At 41.8% G+C, this 19853-nt stretch overlaps 1 protein-coding gene across 2 annotated transcripts in view; it reads right to left on the reverse strand.

The window, feature by feature from the left end:
* LOC138493198 (tripartite motif-containing protein 42-like) overlaps nucleotides 1-19853 on the reverse strand; it is an 807816-nt gene that overhangs the window by 514836 nt on the left and 273127 nt on the right. The gene's annotated exons all lie outside the window — the stretch shown is intronic.

Here is a 19853-nt window from a genome sequence, read left to right on the forward strand (position 1 = left end):
CTCCTAAGACTGGTTCTATAGTCAGCCATCTCAAGGCCCAATGCTTCACTCCTCTCAACATCCCGCTTTGTGCAGGTATACCTCAACTTCTTCTTTTATGTATTTCTTTCCACCGTTCACGTCAGACCTCCTAGAATGCCCCTCCTTGTAATCCTATGACACCTTCTCCTTCCTCTTTCCCCAAACTCTGTTTTACTTTCTTCTTAAGTTTTTTGTGGCGTAAACCATATAAGTTTACACAAAAAGAAAACATTCAGCACCACAAATATCAAACATTACAAATACACTTTCTAAGAATATTAAACCAGATCAAGAATGACATTAGATGGACATGATAAGACTCCATTATGGCACACACATACATTAATTAATGACAGAAGTAGAGTCCAGTTTAGGTAGGTCATAGTTAGGCAAGCTGCAATTAGCGGACTCTAAGCCCTGAAGATCTGGGTTAAGAAATATCACTTGAGGGCCTATTCCCCAAGGGGGTAACATTTGCTCCTGAGAGCACAGACCTCTGTGAAAAAAGTTTGCAGGTCTGCTGGCCGAGTTCAATTAGTTTGTTTAATGGAGGATGACATCTCTTCTTGAATTTCATCAGACTCTTGGCCATGCCCGGGTCATCAAGGTCAATTCTAATGGAATCAAATGCATTACTATCATGACAATGAACCCTAGTACAACACAAGATTTGCTCCCATCTAATGAATAAGCAGCCCTTCACCACCCAGATCCAGTGAAAGCACTTATTAAGGAGTGCTTCCCTAGGCTTGTGGCAGTTAGGGCCAGTTTTGGGTCCTTGTGAAGATAAATAGACCCCCCTGCCCAGAGTGCCATAGATCTACTTGTTACCTTGTCAGATGTGGAAATTACCCTGTGTTCCCTCATCACCTTAGAGCCAGTGGGATGCAAGGGCAAAGGAGGGCAGGCTGATGGAAATTCCTGCTATAGACATAGCTTACTAAATTTATTTCATTTGTTGCCTCACCTCCCACTACTGTCATGATCTCTGCTTCCAAAAGGTCAGGGTTTTCCCAACTCCCTTGGAAGCAGATCCATAACCCAGGTTCCGAGTGCCAACCAGTCCCAATTGGGACCTTTTGGACCCAGTCCTGGCGCCAGTGGCACCAGGCTCATAAATATGCCCAGTCCCAGCGCTGGAAGCGCCGGGCTCATAATGCTTGGGTGGACTTACCTGCAGCAGACCATGCTGCTTACTTGCCTGCCAGTTGAGCCTCTGATCCTCTTCTGTTTGGAACTACTTTTCCTGTTGGGTGGGGCAGGAGCCACTCCCTAGGTTCAGAACACTGGAACTCTTCTGGAAAGCAGGAACTCTTTTCTTACCTAGGCGTGGCTGTGGAAGGAGACACCGAAGCACTACAGGAGGCTATTTAAACCACACCCGATGGATGAATCTTGCTTTGCGTTATTCTGCATCCTCTGCAGCAGAACGCTCATCGTGTCTTCTGCATCTGATCCTGGGCCTAAGGAAAAAGGCTTACCATCCTGAATCCAGTCTTCAGCAACACCTATAAAGACAAGAAAGAACAGGTTAGCATTACGGTCTTCAGTGACAGCTCTTCACTTACCTGGTCCATCGGCTGTCACCAACGCCTCGCGCTGCATTCCGGCATCTGAAAGACAAAGGCTTACCTACTCTTCGTGCGCTCCGGAGGTCTTCACACTGCATTCCGGCATCTGAAAGACAAAAGCTTACCAACTCTTCGCACGCTCCGGAGGCCTTCGGCGCTGCATCCCGCATCTGAAAGACAAAACAAGGTGCGTTTAAAGACATTGGGGAACTTTAATACTCACGTGCCATTACTCCTTTCCACATCTAACCCAGTGGGTATTCCGGCACCCTGCAGCCGCTCCGAACTTGTACCTGCAAAATAAAAAGACAGTTAGAGCGCATCGTGAAGCAGGCAACAAGCGCTTACTTACGTGCTTCCAGGCGCTTCTATTCATCACACGGGCTCCATCTTCAACTCACTTCAGCCCGTCATCCGCCATCGCCGGAACCCTGCAAAACAAGAAACATCATTACTAAAGACTTTAAAGACATTAGAATTACTCGAAACTTACCGTTCGTGCAGTAAACGACGGACAGCAGTCCTCTGAAGTCAAGAGGCCTGCTCCCCTTATCCAGTGAAGAAACTGGTTACAGCACCCTGCCCCGAGGCAGATGGAGAGCACGGCGTTCACTTACCTAAGGTGAGAGCGTTAACCTTTGGGGTTCTACAGGAGAAGAGAAAGGGAAGAAGAGAGAGACATTCAATAACCCAGTTCCTTAATCCCATATTTTCTATCTGCAGACATCTTACCCTTCGAGTCAGATATACAGTGCACAGAGGTCCAGCCCAAAGAGCCAGCCGTTTGTTACACATCACCTTTGAAGATACGGTATACGCCCAGTCAAGACCGGCGCCTCTACGGGAATCAGGTGAGCGTTACAACTACTGTAGGTATGAAAATGTTGCTTGTTTCAGCCACAATTTTAAGGCCCATACCTTACTGAATGGCACTTTCATAATTGGATTTTACTTCTGGGATCGACAGACCAACTTCCACTGATTGGTCTGGTTGGGCTGGGACCCTCATTTCACCCCCTCGACTTGGCTGCGACCCCTTCCTATACATGCCTCTGCTGACCAATTCAATCAGGGATAAGACTACATTTTTAAGGATAGCCATTTCAGCCAGGACGATATTCCATTTATAAGTCTTGGACAGAGTACCTCCCCCTTGAGGCTGGTTTGCGGCAGAGATTAACAGTTGCTCACAAGGAAATAAAGCGGCAGGAGGACCTATATGTAAGGATATTTGGCGTGTTACAGCACAGAGTACAGCACTACTGCACAGGTAGCAATTTTTGATGCAGCACCACCACATGGGTGTGGTGCATTGCTATATGTGTTGCCAGATTAACATGGACATATAAGTAAAGACAGGCTATTCAGTCAAAAACGATTTTAACATATAAGATGCAAATCTATTTTTACAGTTAAAAGCACACGTGCACATTCAAAAATGCACACTATTTTTCACCTGAAATGCCTATGGTGCAAGAGACACATTTGAAAATTAATAACTAACCTTATTAATAACTAACCTGACTAATAAAACTGCATTTAACATAACCCACTAATAAAAATGTGTCTCCACTGCAGAATTAGGCCTACTCTGAAAGTGAACTTTTAAACGCACATTCATTTTTTTTCTTTTTCTCTGCTACTCTGTCCACATAACTACAGGAAGCAAAGGGCTCGAAGGAACAGGAAATCAGTTGGTTACAAATAGTTACTGTAGAAATGAGCCATTGTGTAGTGAGGGAGGAGATGGCATGATTGATTTCTGATTGGAGCAGCGTCATAGCAAGTATCATGCTAGAGGCAGTGATTAGAGTTTTGCTGGGGGAGCTTGAGGAGAGGGGGAGGACAGTCGAGATTTGGCAGAGCTGGGAGAAGGACCTGTTTCCTGGCTGAAGCATTCCTGCTGCAAAAGCTGAGAATTCCAGGCAATAACCCCGGTTTGAGAACGAAAGACGCTTGTTTTCACTGGGGTTAATCTTGAAGGGAGCCAAATTCAGAAAGAGAACAGCTGAAGAAAACTCATGCTGAACAGATAAGGTAATTACAGAAGTGTGGGGGCTGAGTGTGTACAAGAATATTCAGTCAGTGTAGTAAAGGAGATTCCTGTGCTTTACTCACATGTTTAATGTTGCAAATTGAGTTCTTGTCTCCGCCACTCTCTTTTCAGTGTATAACAGACAATGCTGTTACTGTGCTATTTTATTTATTTCTGCAAAGAGTGAGATCGTGTTTAAATGCAACTTTTATAATACACAAAAATATTTGAAAGCAGACGGGTGGTGTGTTTTATATTTACCAATACAGTGCTGATGATGTGGGGGGATGTTTAGACAGTGCAATTGTCATTTTCAAGGTAGCTAAACGTCAAATTTGCTGCAGCCGTGTGCACAATGTATTTCAGTATGAGCAATTATAACTAACTGTGTGTGTTGTAGTTTGTCGGAGGTCTATGAGTCGGCAAAAAGGGAGGCCCGGGACATAGTTCACTACCGTATATAAGATAGTGAAAATACCACATGATAGCTCGCTGCCGTAGATAAGACAGAGAGAAATTGCCCATGGTGGCACACTAAAAATGAAAATGTGGTGTTCCTGAAATGCAAGCCTGAGGTCTCTCTAGTGATTATACGAAAAATCTAAACAAAAATAAGGGGTTCTGGCGATTGGGGCCACAAATAAAACAAGGGAATTATGCTCACCAAAATACCACCAACCACGCATACCAACCACGCATGCCAAATACGCATGTCTGTGTGCTGAAATAATGCATGTCCACTGTATTATTGTTGTACATGGCCCAATCTGAATACAAGGAGTGATTGTTGCTAAGTTATTTTTCGGCGGTAAGAAAATACCATCAGGCCCCAAATCTTCACAAAATACCCTACATATTTATGGTGCGTTGCAGGCCGGGAAAGTGATCATAGAGTACCTACTGGGCGTGGCAAGCGTGTCTCACACTGCCATTTGCACATTAAAGGGAACCCATTTTATAATAGCAGTGTGCCACTAAAAACGAATTACAGAATGTCACAAAGGGAAACCACATTCTCAGACCTAGTGCAATATTTAGAGGCAAAGTTGTTTGCACATGGGACTTGGTCGTGGAATAGCACGTTAGAATGGCGTGAACGCATTCAGGGTGAGGTGCAGAAAGAAAAACTAGACAATATTTTTGCAGAAGGCAGCATAATTCAGGTCTGCCTTACAAGATTATTGAATGCAGCCGATAAAAGTGCAGAGAAAGACTGTTTAATACGGCTATGCGGCAAAATATGGTTTATTTTGAATAAGTCCCTGCGAATGCAGGAGAATGATACTCAGCTAATTAACAGGTTAAAGACTGAATTAGATGGGGCAAGTAAAATCAGGAAATGTTAAGAGCAGAATTGGATGTATGCCAAAAAGACATGCAATTAAAATGCAGAGACTTTGATGCTCAGTTATCCAAAAGCAAGAAACAATTTGAGGATAGTGAGCAAGAATTGGTACACTTAAAAGCCTTAGTGGACCACATTAGACAAGATAAACATAAGGTTGTTTCAGAAATGCAGATTTTCCAAAAAGAACATTGTGAAAAAGAATGTGATCTCCAGAGTGCAGAACAAGAAATGATTAAAATGATTCAAGAAAGAGACAAGAGAAATAAAGAGTTCAATGATCGCCAAATGCAAATGTGCGACATGCAGGAGGTGATTAATAAGATGAGTGATGAAAACAACTATTTGCAAAATGAAGCAAACAGACTCCTTAAAAAGTGTAAGGACTTAGAACAGCAAATGTGCATTCCCAGGTCCCAGGAGAGGCGGCAGGGTACCACATTCAATGGAGTGGAGGTGAATTCTAGCTCTGCCCAAAGAGCTAGTGCTCCAGTGACTGGGCCGGTGACTGAACTTGGTTGCAGCGCCCTTGGGGGATTTGATACTCCCATTGGGGGCAGCCACCAATCTCATACACCTGAAAACAGGATTGAATCACAAAATAGTGCAATTCCATGCATTGCAACAAGTAGCCCCATAAAAATAATGAAATCCATTAAAGCCCTGATCAAACCATTTAAAAAGGGAGGTGAATGCTGCATTGAGGATCACTTAGAAGCGGTGCATGACATTTTTAAAGCACTCCAGATACCTAAGGAACAGTACAGACAATATTTTTATTTAACTTTAGATGCCCCGACGGCCAGCATCATAAGGGGATTAAATGAAAAGCAGAATATGACCTGGTTGGAGTTTGAAAAAGAAATTAGGCGTCATTTTTCTCCTTTTCAGTCATTGCAGGAGGCAAAGAAAGTCGCTTACACAATTACTGCTGGACCTAATACATCCCCTCGCCAATTTTTACAAGACTTAAAAAGAGCATTTTCTCGCTTTGATGTATCTTTTGACTCAAATTCCAATGAGTTTAAAACTGCATACTTCTATGGGCTACAGAAAGACATCATATCCCAATTGGTCCGTGAATTTGACCGTGATAAGTCCCTTGAATGGATTGTACATCAAAGCACAAAACTATATGAGGTACTCTATTGTCAGGGTAGAGAAAGTGATAAAATGAAAGATACTAGACCTAAATCTAAAGAACCCTCAGCCACAGTAATGGAAATCAGGTCAGCCAAAATGTCCCTTGAGTGTGCTCAAAGCCAAGGTAAAAATAATGTGACACCTGAACAAAGGGGTAATCAACAAAGATCGCCATTTCCTGTACCAATGTTCCAATCACATGATCCTAGTAATAGAGAGAGCTACATCAGCCCTAGTTATTTAGGGGACAGACCCTGGGTAGGATATCGGCCTGATATGGCAGGTATGAACAATAACCAGAGACAAAATCAAGATCAAAGAAATGATGGTCCCTACCAGTCATTGGGGACACAGAGCAGATTTGATCCCAACACCATGATATATGGTAATCAGGATAGGCCCCGATATGTGGATCGATTTACTGATAATGGAAATCAACCTAGGGGCCAGTATCCACAATCTGAGAGACAGGACATGAGGCAAAACGTAAACTACAATCCACGTCAGTACAATGATTCCCCACCAGGGGACTATAATCAAAGGATGGGTGCAACCCGCTCCCCTCCACAAATGAATCAAGAGTTCAGAAACCATCCCAACCGACATCAATCACCTGAGAGGTATCAGAATAGATCCAATCAGGGGGAAAACAACCAAAATCGACCTAGGCCACAGAAAGAGGATCCTAGAGAGATGGAAAGGTTCCAGTGCCTTGAGGCCCAAGTGAAAATGTTAGCTGAGCAAATAGGAAAGCTCTGTACAGCGCAAAAACAACCTTCCAAAGAGGGGGCTGATGGCCATAGCAATGACCGGGGGGCTTCCGAAAAGTGACTAAGTACTCATGATAACTGCAGTGCCAAAATGACAGATTGCTCTGATATAATTTTGCATAACGACTCTGAGATGCCTAATGGATTAAATGTGAAAGTGCCAGTAAATGAACTTGTGACAGAAAGTGCAAATACTTCTAAAAAAGAGGTACGGTTTAACCTAGAGCTAAATAAAACAGTAAAGATTTGTACAAATGAAAAAGAAACATTAGGAATTCCAAAAGAACAAAGGGACAGATTTAAGAAAAATGACTCATGCATGGGGAATACCAGTGGACAGGGAGTAAGTGGGGATGCTATAGCTCCTTCCCTGGGCAAGCAAAACAATGACCAAACACAGACAGAAAAAGGAAATACTCAAAAGGAGGGTACAAGTCAATCACCTGAAGAATTCTTTGAGCCACATATTTTTGAAGAGGCTGAAAGGGCTGGTATCACACTAAATGATCACAAATGCACAGAATTAAAACATGACAAATTGCTGAATGATGTTGTTACACATGTTCAGTTGGAAGGTTGTAATGTGGTCTCTGATGTTACCCAGATGGATGGGCGAACAGTGGCCACACTCCAAAAAACCTCTGATCATGGAGAAATGAATAAAGTCTCTCGCGCAGAAATGGATAAAAAGGAGGGAAAAATGTCTTTCCATTTACCAATGTGTTTAGCCAAAAGTGAAAAAGACCTGAGAAAGGTGAGCCCTGAAATCAGTAAGAATTCACATTTCTTATGTGTATTAGAGGAAGTTGAGGACAGATATTATGCACCCATCACTGTAGAAGAAAAATGCCACAACTTTGCTATGATTGACACTGGCGCACAGGCCACAATTATGTCCAAGGAGCTGGTAAAGAGTATTAATGAAGGGAGTCAGATCACAGTGAAGGAAAATCAAGGCCCAGTGCATAACTTTAATGGGGAGGAGGTGCCCATCATAGGTGTAACTGAGGTTGACATAAAAATAGGAAAGCACAGAATGAAACAAGAGGTATTGATCACATCTATTTGTGAAATTCCATTTCTGATGGGGACAGATTGCCTGAAAAGATTGTCTCCTCTAATAGATGGGGTGAATGGAGTGCTGTGGTCCTTAACCAAAAAAACATTGAGGCCTAAGAAACTAAAATCACAAAACAGCAGTATAAATGAATGTCACACCATTGCCAAAACAAATGATGCTGTGGAGGTATATCTCCAGAATAGCTGCATACCTAGTGTCACTGTTATATTAATGTGTCAAGACAAAATGCAGAGCGACAATGAAAAACTACCTGTACAAATATACTTGGACCCAAGGAAAAATTGGCAGACTGCCATAGATGAGCACACATTATGTTTTTATTTAAAAGAGAAAACATGCAAACAGAATATTGCTCCTAAAACAGATTCAGAAAAACACATTACCACTCTGGCAGAAATACACATGGAAGATGAGCAACCATGGGTTCATGTTGGTATAAATGACTATTTTAAAACAATAAAAGCCACTTTAGCGCTTGGACATGAAAGGAGTTTCATTAATGAGAAATTGTTGCAAAAAATAATGGAGAGGGAAGAAATCCCGAGATTTAGGATTAAAAACCAATATGTTTCTGGGTTGGACAGTCCAGACTTTGAAAACCGAATTGCAGGCAAATGCATGCTTAAAATTAGCATTGGGCAGAAAACAATTTACCATAATGTATGGATATTGAGTGGAGCACAAAATGAATTTTACATGGGCAATGACATCATGCACAGAATGTGTATGGTGTTAGATTTCCTTAATCAAAAAATATGGTCACGCCTAGGTGGTCCGGCACCTGAATTTGAAGACAAAAGAAGGGCTTATCATTGTGCACAACTGGTTCCTTATGCAATCGAATTACAAATGAGGAAAGATACTATTATTCCTGCATTTACAAAACAGTTTGCAATAACACTGAAATGCAAAAATGGACAGCAGATGAAAGGCTCTGATGCATTTGTATGCCTGAATGAATCCATAAAGAGGAAAGCGCCGAGATTCCCTTACCAGAAGATTTTCCAGAATTTTCCAAAATGGTAGAAGAGCAGATCTCCTTAGCGGATGCGTGTGAAAGCAATGAGGATAGGGACAATCTGAGGGAGATATTTATGGAGTTTAAGGATGTATTTGCAAAAGATGCTTATGATTGTGGTTTAACTGATTTACATGTGGCCACACTACCAGAAGGGTGTAGCAGAAATCCAGTGTTTGTACGCCAGTATAGACTACCGCTGGCATGTTTAGAATCATTGGCAGAGATTATTAAAAATTTGGAATCGCGGGGAATCATCAGGCCCATTCATAGCACAACCAATACACCTATTTTAGGTGTGTTAAAGCCAAATGATCAATGGCGGCTATGTGCAGACTTGAGAGAGTTAAATAAAAGAGTACCAGTATCTAGATGGCCACTGCCATTCATTGATCAGGGCCTAGCTCAGGTACATGGTTCAAATGTATTTACCACATTAGATCTCACCTCTGGATATTGGTGCGTGCCATAGGCAGAGGAGATACATTTATTTTCCTTTACATTTGACAGGACTCAATACGCCTGGCTTAGAGCTCCGTTCGGGTACATCAATAGTGGGAGTGAATTTGGCATATTTTTGAGAAAGGCCATGCCGGATGCAGCGGAAAGAGGAACAATAGTTTATGTGGACGATGTCCTGATAAAAAATGAAAGCCTGAAAAGCCATTTTGATGAAATAAGACATGTACTTGGCCAATTGCAGAAAGCAGGCGCCAAAGTATCTTTGCAAAAAGCACAATGGTGCAAGAAAAAAGTGAACTTTCTAGGGCATGAAGTGACTGAACATGGGCTAAATCCACAAAACAAGAAAATAGAGGCCATACAAAGATTAAAAGATCCTAAAAATGTGAAAGGAGTAAAAAGTTTATTAGGGATGACAGGCTACAACAGAAAGTTCATTGAAAATTATGCAGAAATCACTCAACCATTCACTAAACTGCTTAAACTGAATACTCCCTGGAAATGGGAAAAAGAGCAGTCTGATGCAGTGGCTAAATTAAAGGAATGTCTTGTAAAGGCACCATGTTTAGCATACCCCATAAAGGACAGGGATTTCTTTATAGAAATAGGTTTTTCTGAACATTGTATGTCAGCAGTGTTATCACAAAAACACGATTTGAATCACAAAACCATTGCATATGCAAGTAAGGCATTTTCCCAAGTTGAAATGAAATTTAATGAATGTGAAAAGGCCCTATTAACCACTGTGTGGGCGCTACAACATTTCCGCCCCATTGTTCAGGGAGAAAAGGTGATTATTGAAACAAATCATCAACCTTTGCAATTTTTAGAGAGTAAAAGAATTAGATCAGGTAATCTAGCACAATCCAGAATCACTTCATGGACGCTGCCATTACAAGGTTTTCCCGTAGAAGTGAGATATGGACAAAATAAAAAGAACCCAATTGCTCAAGGGTTAGCTGACTTACATGACTGTGCAGCTGAACAAATACCAAATGAAATGGAAGTGGAAACTAGTTTGCAGGAATTTGAACAATCACCACACAAAGCTTTTGATGAAAAAACATGCAAGGATTTGCCAACTGTATATGTGGATGGTTGTGCTTTTCACATTGAAAATGACAGTAATAAACAATTAGTGGCAGGAATAGGAAATGTCTGGTTGAAATGTGAAGGTGTCCCCAGTATAGGGATGAGGATTGGAGATAGGAGCAGTCAGGTGGCAGAATTGGCAGCCATTTATAAAGCAAATGCTACTGCAGTTGATAAAAAGTTCAGTGAAATTGTCTTGGTGACTGATTCTGACTATGCACGGAATAGCTTTGTGGAGTATTTGCCTGGTTGGAAAGCAAGAGGCATGGTTACATACAACAAAAAGCCACTTAAACATGGAAAAATGATACAAGCCATAGACAAATTGGTGTCAGAGAATAATTTAACAATATACTGGAGAAAAATTCGTGGGCATTTAAAAACACCAGGAGAGGATAAGGAGGGAAATGATAAGGCAGACCACCTGGCTAAGATTGGGGCTGTGATGGGAGAATTGCTACCTATTGATTATTTAATGGGTGAAATACAAATTGATGCAGTGACACGTACTAAAGCACCAAAGGAGGTAGATCAACCGGTGGTGCAGTGGAGTCATGACACGCCAGACCAAGATTTGATTGAGGCACAAAAGAATGATCGAATTTTGGGAATCTATTATAATCATTTGATAGATCCTGAACAAAATTCTTTAACAGAAAATGATTGTATGGGAAAAGAAGAGTTGAGGGTGCTATTAAAGAACGAAACACGAATTAGATTACAGGATGGACTCATGATTAGAGAGTCCATAACAGGACAAATACAGTGGGTAGTACCCCTTTCATTCAGAGGACTAATGCTATACCATGCACATGATGCCATAACTGCAGGCCATAGAGGTTCACAAAAAACATTAGAAATACTAAAAGATTATGCTTACTGGCCACATATGTCCCAAGATGTGGAATTATATACTAGAGGATGTCTAGTATGCGCCCAATTTAATCCTGCTTCACCAATGCATAGAGCACCATTGATGAAAAGAGGCCTAACTCTCCCATGGTCAGATTTGCAAATAGACTATGTAGGTCCTTTAAAAAGGTCGAGCAGGGGAAACCGTTATATTTTGAGTGTGGTATGTTTGATGTCGAAGTGGATTGAATGCATTCCTGCACCAGATTGTAGTGCGCAAACAGCAGCCACATTGCTGGTGAACCATGTGTTCTCAAGGTTTGGGTTGCCACAAAGAATTGAGTCAGACAGAGGAAGTCATTGCACAAGTACTCTAATGAGTAAGGTATGGCAAATACTAAGTGTGAAAAGGAAACTACATATCGCATATCGGGCAGCGTCTTCAGGTACAGTTGAAAGAAGCAATAGGTCTATTGTGGATATTTTAAAGAAATTTGTGGCAGAAGCAGGTTCCAGCTGGGATTTACGTTTACCGTTGGTTTTGATGGCAATCAGATTAACTCCTGCCAAAGCAACAGGTGTTAGCCCCCATGAGGTCTTGACAGGTAGGAAAATGGTATTACCACAACACCTACTATACAGAACACATGAGCAGACACTTGTGAGTGCATCCACAGTTCATGAATATATTGATGAACTGAGGAGGCATTTGCAACATGCATTTGCTTTTGTGCAGAGAAATCTGGAAAGAGCTGCTGACAGTGCAAAGTCTTATTATGACAAAAAGACATCAGTAAAGGAATACAGTGTAGGGGATCAGGTGTACAAGTTTCATTTTGGAAAAAGTAAACAGAAAAATTCTAAATTTCTAGCAGCCTGGCAGGGGCCATTTCGAATTATAGATAAGGTCTCTCCTGTAGTTTATAAAATTTTGAAAAATGAAGGTGAAACGGCAATAGAGCAGTTTGTCCATGTAAATCAAATCAAACCATGCCATCCCAGACATGAGATCAGGCAGCTTGAGCATGTAGAAACAGATAAAGTCCCTTAAACACAAAAAGAGAAAATAAATGGGTACATTCAGGAGGCAGTGACAAAGAAGTTAAAAAGTTGATTGTTATAATGGCACATAAACACTGTAATATATGTAAAAATATATAATAAATAAATACATAAATAAATATATATAATGGAAGCTCATGGTTGGTGTGCAGAGAGAAAATGTATTAAATATTGAATGCTGTTTTATATGTGCTTGTTTTCTTTTTAACTTGTGTTTAATTTCAGAAAAAAAAAATATATTTTTACCAAGCATGTTTTATTTTTGGCAAAAGGGTGAAGTTAGTATTGTGCTATGTACTTAATTTGTTTATTTTCTATTTGATTTAGAAAATTAACATTATTTGGTCGGAGGTTCCGGGATCAGAGCCCACGGGAGACGATGGAGTCCTGGAGCCCACGTGGACGGATTCCGGGAAAGCCCCAAAGAGGGGTGAAGACCAAGGCTGCAAAGTGATCAGCATTGAAGATGATACCGATGATATGGTTAATGATGATGATATTTGGAGGGATCTTCAAGAATTCAGAAGCACAGGTTGTCATTGAACCTGGACCAGCATCTGGTATCGCGGTGGAAGAGGCACCAGGATTCATCATGAGTGATAGAAGGATGATTTTCCAAAATATATACATACCATTGAATCCTGAGATTTTGATTGAAAAACACTTGAACAATACCGGAATTAAGATTGAACAGACTAAAGAGTGGCTGGGTATAAGAAAAGAGGACACTAAGCAGTCAATAAGAGATATATTAATGCAATTGGAAAAAACATTTGTGAATTCAGCAGACATTAAGAAGAAGAGAGGAAAGAGAGGTGCGGTGATGCTCGCGATATCATTGGTAATGTCTATAGTTGGAGCCATAATAGGTACCACAATATCAACAGCCAATTCTATTTCGGTAGGAACACTGAGTACTAAAGCGCAACAACTGAGTATTGACCTAGAAATAATACAAAAAACATTAGATGGAATTAGAGGGGGACTGGATGAACAAGTAAGATTCATAAATGAAACTGCAATCATTCTAAATGAACAAGCGGATGTAATGCAATGGGCGACTAAAATAATACTTAAGCATGATAGAACTTTAAATGAAATATTGAACATAATGAGTCCTGTTGATAGACTATTAACGAATTATATGAGAGAAGTTCAAACTGCAGTTTCACAATTGATTCAAGGACATATCCCCTTGTATTTTGTTTCGCAGGACTTTATTCGTCAAATGATAGAAAGATTGACCAGGAGGGAAATTGATATAATACAGGTAAAAATTGCATTCGAAATGGGTAATGCAATGCCGTTATATGTGGACTTGGAAAGACTAGAGATCGGATTTTTGCTATGCATCCCATATGTAGCCCCTGAACTTATTTACCAAACGAAGTGGGTACACAACGTGGGATTTTGACAAGAGGACAAATTTATTAAGATTAAGACTCCAGAAGTGGTGGCATTTCAGTCATGGGAACCTGAAGTTTATTTAATACCAAACCTGGAAACATGTGTACAATTTAAAGAACAAAATTATATGTGTCCAGGTAAACCGTTTGTTCCTGATGCCACAGATGCTATTTGTGGTTTGAAATCTGACCCAAGTATATCAGAGGGATGTGAAGTGATTATTAGCAATATGGGGAGTGAAGAAATGGCACAGGCTAAGATGGTCAGAGGTAAATGGTTGGTCAGCACCTGTTTAAAGAACATGACGGTAGTACATTTAAACCATGGCACATACGTGGTTAAACAGGTGAAATATAATGTTTTTTATTTACAGGTTCCAAAGGATACAATTGTGTCAATTGGGGGGTTAACATTGTTTCATGTAACAAATGATGTTTGGGAAAGCCAAGTGGAAAATATTGATTTTTTTCAAAGGGATACTTTTCCCATAGATCCGGATGTGGAATATTTATTGAATCACAAAGAAAGACATGTTATAAAAATGAATTTGAGAAAAAACAATATTACAATTAGTAATCTGGGGATAATAGAAGTGGAAAGATTTAATTGGGGAACCTGGGGGGAACGCTCAATAGTGGGTTTGGCTGTCCTGGTGCTAATCATGGGTGGATGGTTGATTGTGCTATCTGTAAAAATGAAAATGTTACTGATTTTACTAGCTACGTCAGGAAGAGAAAGATATCCCAATACACATGCATTTTAAAAGAAAAAAAAGAACAAGTTGTTTTTAGGAATTGGCTTGGATCGTAGCCAAGTTCTAAAAACAAAAGGAGGGTATATGTAAGGATATTTGGTGTGTTACAGCACAGAGTACAGCACTACTGCACAGGTAGCAATTTTTGATGCAGCACCACCACATGGGTGTGGTGCATTGCTATATGTGTTGCCAGATTAACATGGACATATAAGTAAAGACAGGCTATTCAGTCAAAAACGATTTTAACATATAAGATGCAAATCTATTTTTACAGTTAAAAGCACACGTGCACATTAAAAAATGCACACTATTTTTCACCTGAAATGCCTATGGTGCAAGAGACACATTTGAAAATTAATAACTAACCTTATTAATAACTAACCTGACTAATAAAACTGCATTTAACATAACCCACTAATAAAAATGTGTCTCCACTGCAGAATTAGGCCTACTCTGAAAGTGAACTTTTAAACGCACATTCATTTTTTTTCTTTTTCTCTGCTGCTCTGTCCACATAACTACAGGAAGCAAAGGGCTCGAAGGAACAGGAAATCAGTTGGTTACAAATAGTTACTGTAGAAATGAGCCATTGTGTAGTGAGGGAGGAGATGGCATGATTGATTTCTGATTGGAGCAGCGTCATAGCAAGTATCATGCTAGAGGCAGTGATTAGAGTTTTGCTGGGGGAGCTTGAGGAGAGGGGGAGGACAGTCGAGATTTGGCAGAGCTGGGAGAAGGACCTGTTTCCTGGCTGAAGCATTCCTGCTGCAAAAGCTGAGAATTCCAGGCAATAACCCCGGTTTGAGAACGAAAGACGCTTGTTTTCACTGGGGTTAATCTTGAAGGGAGCCAAATTCAGAAAGAGAACAGCTGAAGAAAACTCATGCTGAACAGATAAGGTAATTACAGAAGTGTGGGGGCTGTGTGTGTACAAGAATATTCAGTCAGTGTAGGAAAGGAGATTCCTGTGCTTTACTCACATATTTAATGTTGCAAATTGAGTTCTTGTCTCTGCCACTCTCTTTTCAGTGTATCACAGACAATGCTGTTACTGTGCTATTTTATTTATTTCTGTAAAGAGTGAGATCGTGTTTAAATGCAACTTTTATAATACACAAAAATATTTGAAAGCAGACGGGTGGTGTGTTTTATATTTACCAATACAGTGCTGATGATGTGGGGAGATGTTTAGACAGTGCAATTGTCATTTTCAAGGTAGCTAAACATCAAATTTGCTGCAGCCGTGTGCACAATGTAATTCAGTATGAGCAATTATAACTAACTGTGTGTGTTGTAGTTTGTCGGAGGTCTATGAGTCGGCAAAAAGGGAGGCCCGGGACATAGTTCACTACCGTATATAAGATAGTGAAAATACCACATGATAGCTCGCTGCCGTAGATAAGACAGAGAGAAATTGCCCATGGTGGCACTCTAAAAATGAAAATGTGGTGTTCCTGAAATGCAAGCCTGAGGTCTCTCTAGTGATTACACGAAAAATCTAAACAAAAATAAGGGGTTCTGGATATTGGGGCCACAAATAAAACAAGGGAATTATGCTCACCAAAATACCACCAACCACGCATACCAACCACGCATACCAAATATGCATGTCTGTGTGCTGAAATAATGCATGTCCACTGTATTATTGTTGTACATGGCCCAATCTGAATACAAGGAGTGATTGTTGCTAAGTTATTTTTCGGCGGTAAGAAAATACCGTCAGGCCCCAAATCTTCACAAAATACCCTACAGACCCTTGTCAAGCGAGGACTCACTAGGAACACCCACCAGCGTAACCTCAGTCCCCTCTTCAGCTGGCCCTTTTCTGCCATTCTCTGCTGTTTCTTTACCTGTTGATGGCTCATAAAACGACCCCAGCGAATTGATGGTTGACCTTCTAGGGAAGGGGATTGTGTCAGATACAAGCATATTAGATTGCATTATATTTCCCGCCCTACAGGACACATGATTACATCTAGGCGACGAGTTGCAAAAACGATTGCACTCTGACTGGTCTTGGCTAGAAGAAGCATCAACCAATACTGCTGGGATCATATTCACTGATATTATTGAGATAGAGGTGGTGGGGGGCACAGATTCCAAATTCATGGGCATTGTTTCCCCCGCAGCCGGCCCTTGGGAAAAATCCATGATTGTTGACTGCAGCACATTTCCCATGTTTTCATTGGATGTGACTAAGCGTGTGGTTCCTTCAGTTCCTTCAGATTCAGTGTGGGCAGTAATATCGTGAGCGGTCAAAGCTGAGCGGGGCTCCAAGAGATCCAAAGGATCTGAAAAAGTTGTTCATCTCACTGATGAGGGAGAAAGCTTCGCCGGTAGGCCTCGTGTGGATGGCTGGTTCAACCTCTGTAACGCATGCTAGAGGCAAAGTGTTAGCTGCTGGAATTCTCCTTTTGACCAGCATTATTTTCCGTTGGGTTGGAGGAACAGAGGCTGCTACTCATATCACTGACATGACAGAGCTAGCCTGTCAGGAGCCTGGCTGGGTAAAAGGTATGACAAAAGGTGAATTCAATAGACACTAGACGTGAGCCAATATGAGCTAGTGCGAGCAACTTTGCAATATGTAATAAGCAATATGCAAGAATGCCTAGTGTTCACAGCTTGATCACAGTGCAGACAAGGTGTCAATATGGAATGTGGAATATGCGAGTTTGGCTCATAGTACCTCTCACCTTCTTATTGCCCAGTCTCTACTGCCTTCACCAGAGATTCAAATCAATGGTGAACAGTTAAACCTCTTGTTGGCTGGTGGTCGCAAACGGTCAGATAATGCAAGATCCTCAGGTGGCACGTTAATCTGCAGAGCCGGAATACCCAGGCCCCTCCCACGGGCAGGTATTCACAGATGTTCACAGGTGTTCACGGGACTATGGTAGGTGGGAGAAACCGCAACAAGCCATTTAGGACCGTAGCATACATAATGCAAGACCACAGCAATTAACAGTTAGCAATTCAGCAGTTTGCCTAATTAACCATGTCTTTGCAGGAAAATAACTTGCCATCAGTCTTAGTTTGTAGAGAGAATAAAGAGGATAATCTTCAAGATGAACTGTTCCGGTGGTAGCGCAATAACACACTGTCGCAATGAGGCACATTTTCATCACAGGTATGGAAATTCCCCAAGGCGAAATCGTGCTGGCATATTTTACCCAATGAAAAATGTAACTGATATGTCACTCATATTTGCTCGAAGCCAGTGGAAAAACAGATGCAAGCTTAACTCCAGACCTCCAACAGCCACGGCTTCCAACAGCCAATCCTTTGTCTAGCCGAGGGCTTCACCAGCAAGGGTGCAGGCTGCTTCCTTTGTAGCAGGGGAGTGTCAAGAACACTGCTAATGAACCGCAGGTGATCCAGAAAGTCGGGGAAGAGACAGCCATGGCTTCGAAGAGCTGAGCCCTTGTCCGGCCGAGGGCTTCATCTGCAAGGGTGCGGCCTGCTTCCTTTGTAGCAGGGGTGTGTCAGGAACACTGCTAATGGCCCGCAGGTGATCCAGGAAGGCAGGAAAGAGACAGCCACAGCTTCCAACAGCCGAGCCCTTGTACAGGCAGAGGCTTCACCGGCAAGGGTGTACACTGCTTCCTTTGTACAAGGGATGTGTCAGAAACACTGCTAATGTCCCGCAGGTGATCCAGGAAGGTGTGGAAGAAACAGCCATATCTCCAAAAGCCAAGCCTTGTCTGGTTGCGGACTTCACCGGCAAGGGTGCAGGCTGCTTCCTTTGTAGCAGGGGTGTGTCAGGAACACTGCTAATGGCCTGCAGGTGATCCAGAAAGGCAGGGAAGAGACAGCCACAGCTTCCAACAGCCTTGCCCTTGTCCGGCCGAGGGCTTTCTTTTTCTCAGCGATTGCCCAGCCCCTTTCGTCCTTTGCTTCACCTCTTCACTTTACTTCTATGGCTAAGTTGCTCACAACCCCCTTTCTGCTCTACAGGCTTCCCAATGCCTCTGGAATCCTTCAGTTTCCCCCCCTGCACTTTTCCTTTCCTTCCTTTTCTATTCCACTTCCACTAACTTCCCACAGGCATTTCAAATACTCATTATTCACCCCTCCTCTTCTCTGGCATTCTCCTTTTATAGCCTGGCCTCTTCCACTGATAGCACAAAATCTGTTTTGTATTTTAGGCCAAGTTGTGCCTTCCGCAGACCCACTTGTTATCGAACACTCTGACATTTCTCTGTGAGTCAGCTCAGCAGCATTTGTGATTCACCAGGCTAAAGTTTCCTCTATGTCCAACCTTCCAATCCTTATATAGGGACGTCATTAGATTTCTCTCTGTGGATCAGTGAAACTCACAGAATACCTGTGGGGCTTTTGTTGGGATGCACTAACAGCATTCCAGCCAGGCAAAAAGGTTCAGACTGAGAAAAACCTATTAGCATGTACCGCAGTGTGAGCGGGTTGAGCTTTGTGTGGAAGAAGGTGCACATATCACTTGAAGTTAGTTTTGCCACAAAATAGATACACAAATATGTCAATGTAGAAGGAGCAACAAATATATTAATGGTGTGGATGCAGAGGTCGCACATAGGGCTGTATTATAGGTCCTTCATGTAGCAGTAGTATACAAAGTTATGTTCTTTAGTGAGGTGCAACAAGAAAGTTGAAGTAGGTGGAATATGGAATCAGATAGGTACTGTGGCAAGAGCGAGGTCAGCGTGTCAACATGGCAAGAGTGCGCCATGTTGGATTTTAAGGTCTAGTACATAATGAACAGAACAAAGGCCCTGATGTGGATCTCCTGCTCTGTTTAGCTTAGACCCACAATAAGTCTCTTTTCTGTCCCTCAGAAAGAAGCAGAGGTCAGAGGCCAGCGGAACCCACAGTGCACAGATAAACGCTAATTGTCTCCAGCTGCAGAGCATGAAAGTCATGGGAACGGAATGTTAGCTGTGGGGAGGGTGGGTAAGGACAAATTCATAAGTGTAGGGCATGTGGTTCTATGATGCCCTTAGGCCAGGTGAAGAATGAGAGCATTACTGCCCTCACTAAAGGAGTGGTCTCTCTATTTGAACTACAAACACACACATAACCAAAGCTATTAAATCACAGAAAATCAGACTAAAGAGTGGTGTGCTGGCCATGTCATTACTGGGCACTTGGGGCTTGAAGGAAGTAAGGGGGTGCCGTGTCTGGAACGTTCTGTGATTTGGGATAGGAGGAGCAGAGGTGATGTCAATACATTTAGTACAAGGTCGGGGGTGCAGCCTGTG

Source organism: Ambystoma mexicanum, chromosome 10, assembly GCF_040938575.1.
Source record: "Ambystoma mexicanum isolate Mex_15411 chromosome 10, UKY_AmexF1_1, whole genome shotgun sequence".
In the NCBI taxonomy this organism is placed as follows: domain Eukaryota; kingdom Metazoa; phylum Chordata; class Amphibia; order Caudata; family Ambystomatidae; genus Ambystoma; species Ambystoma mexicanum.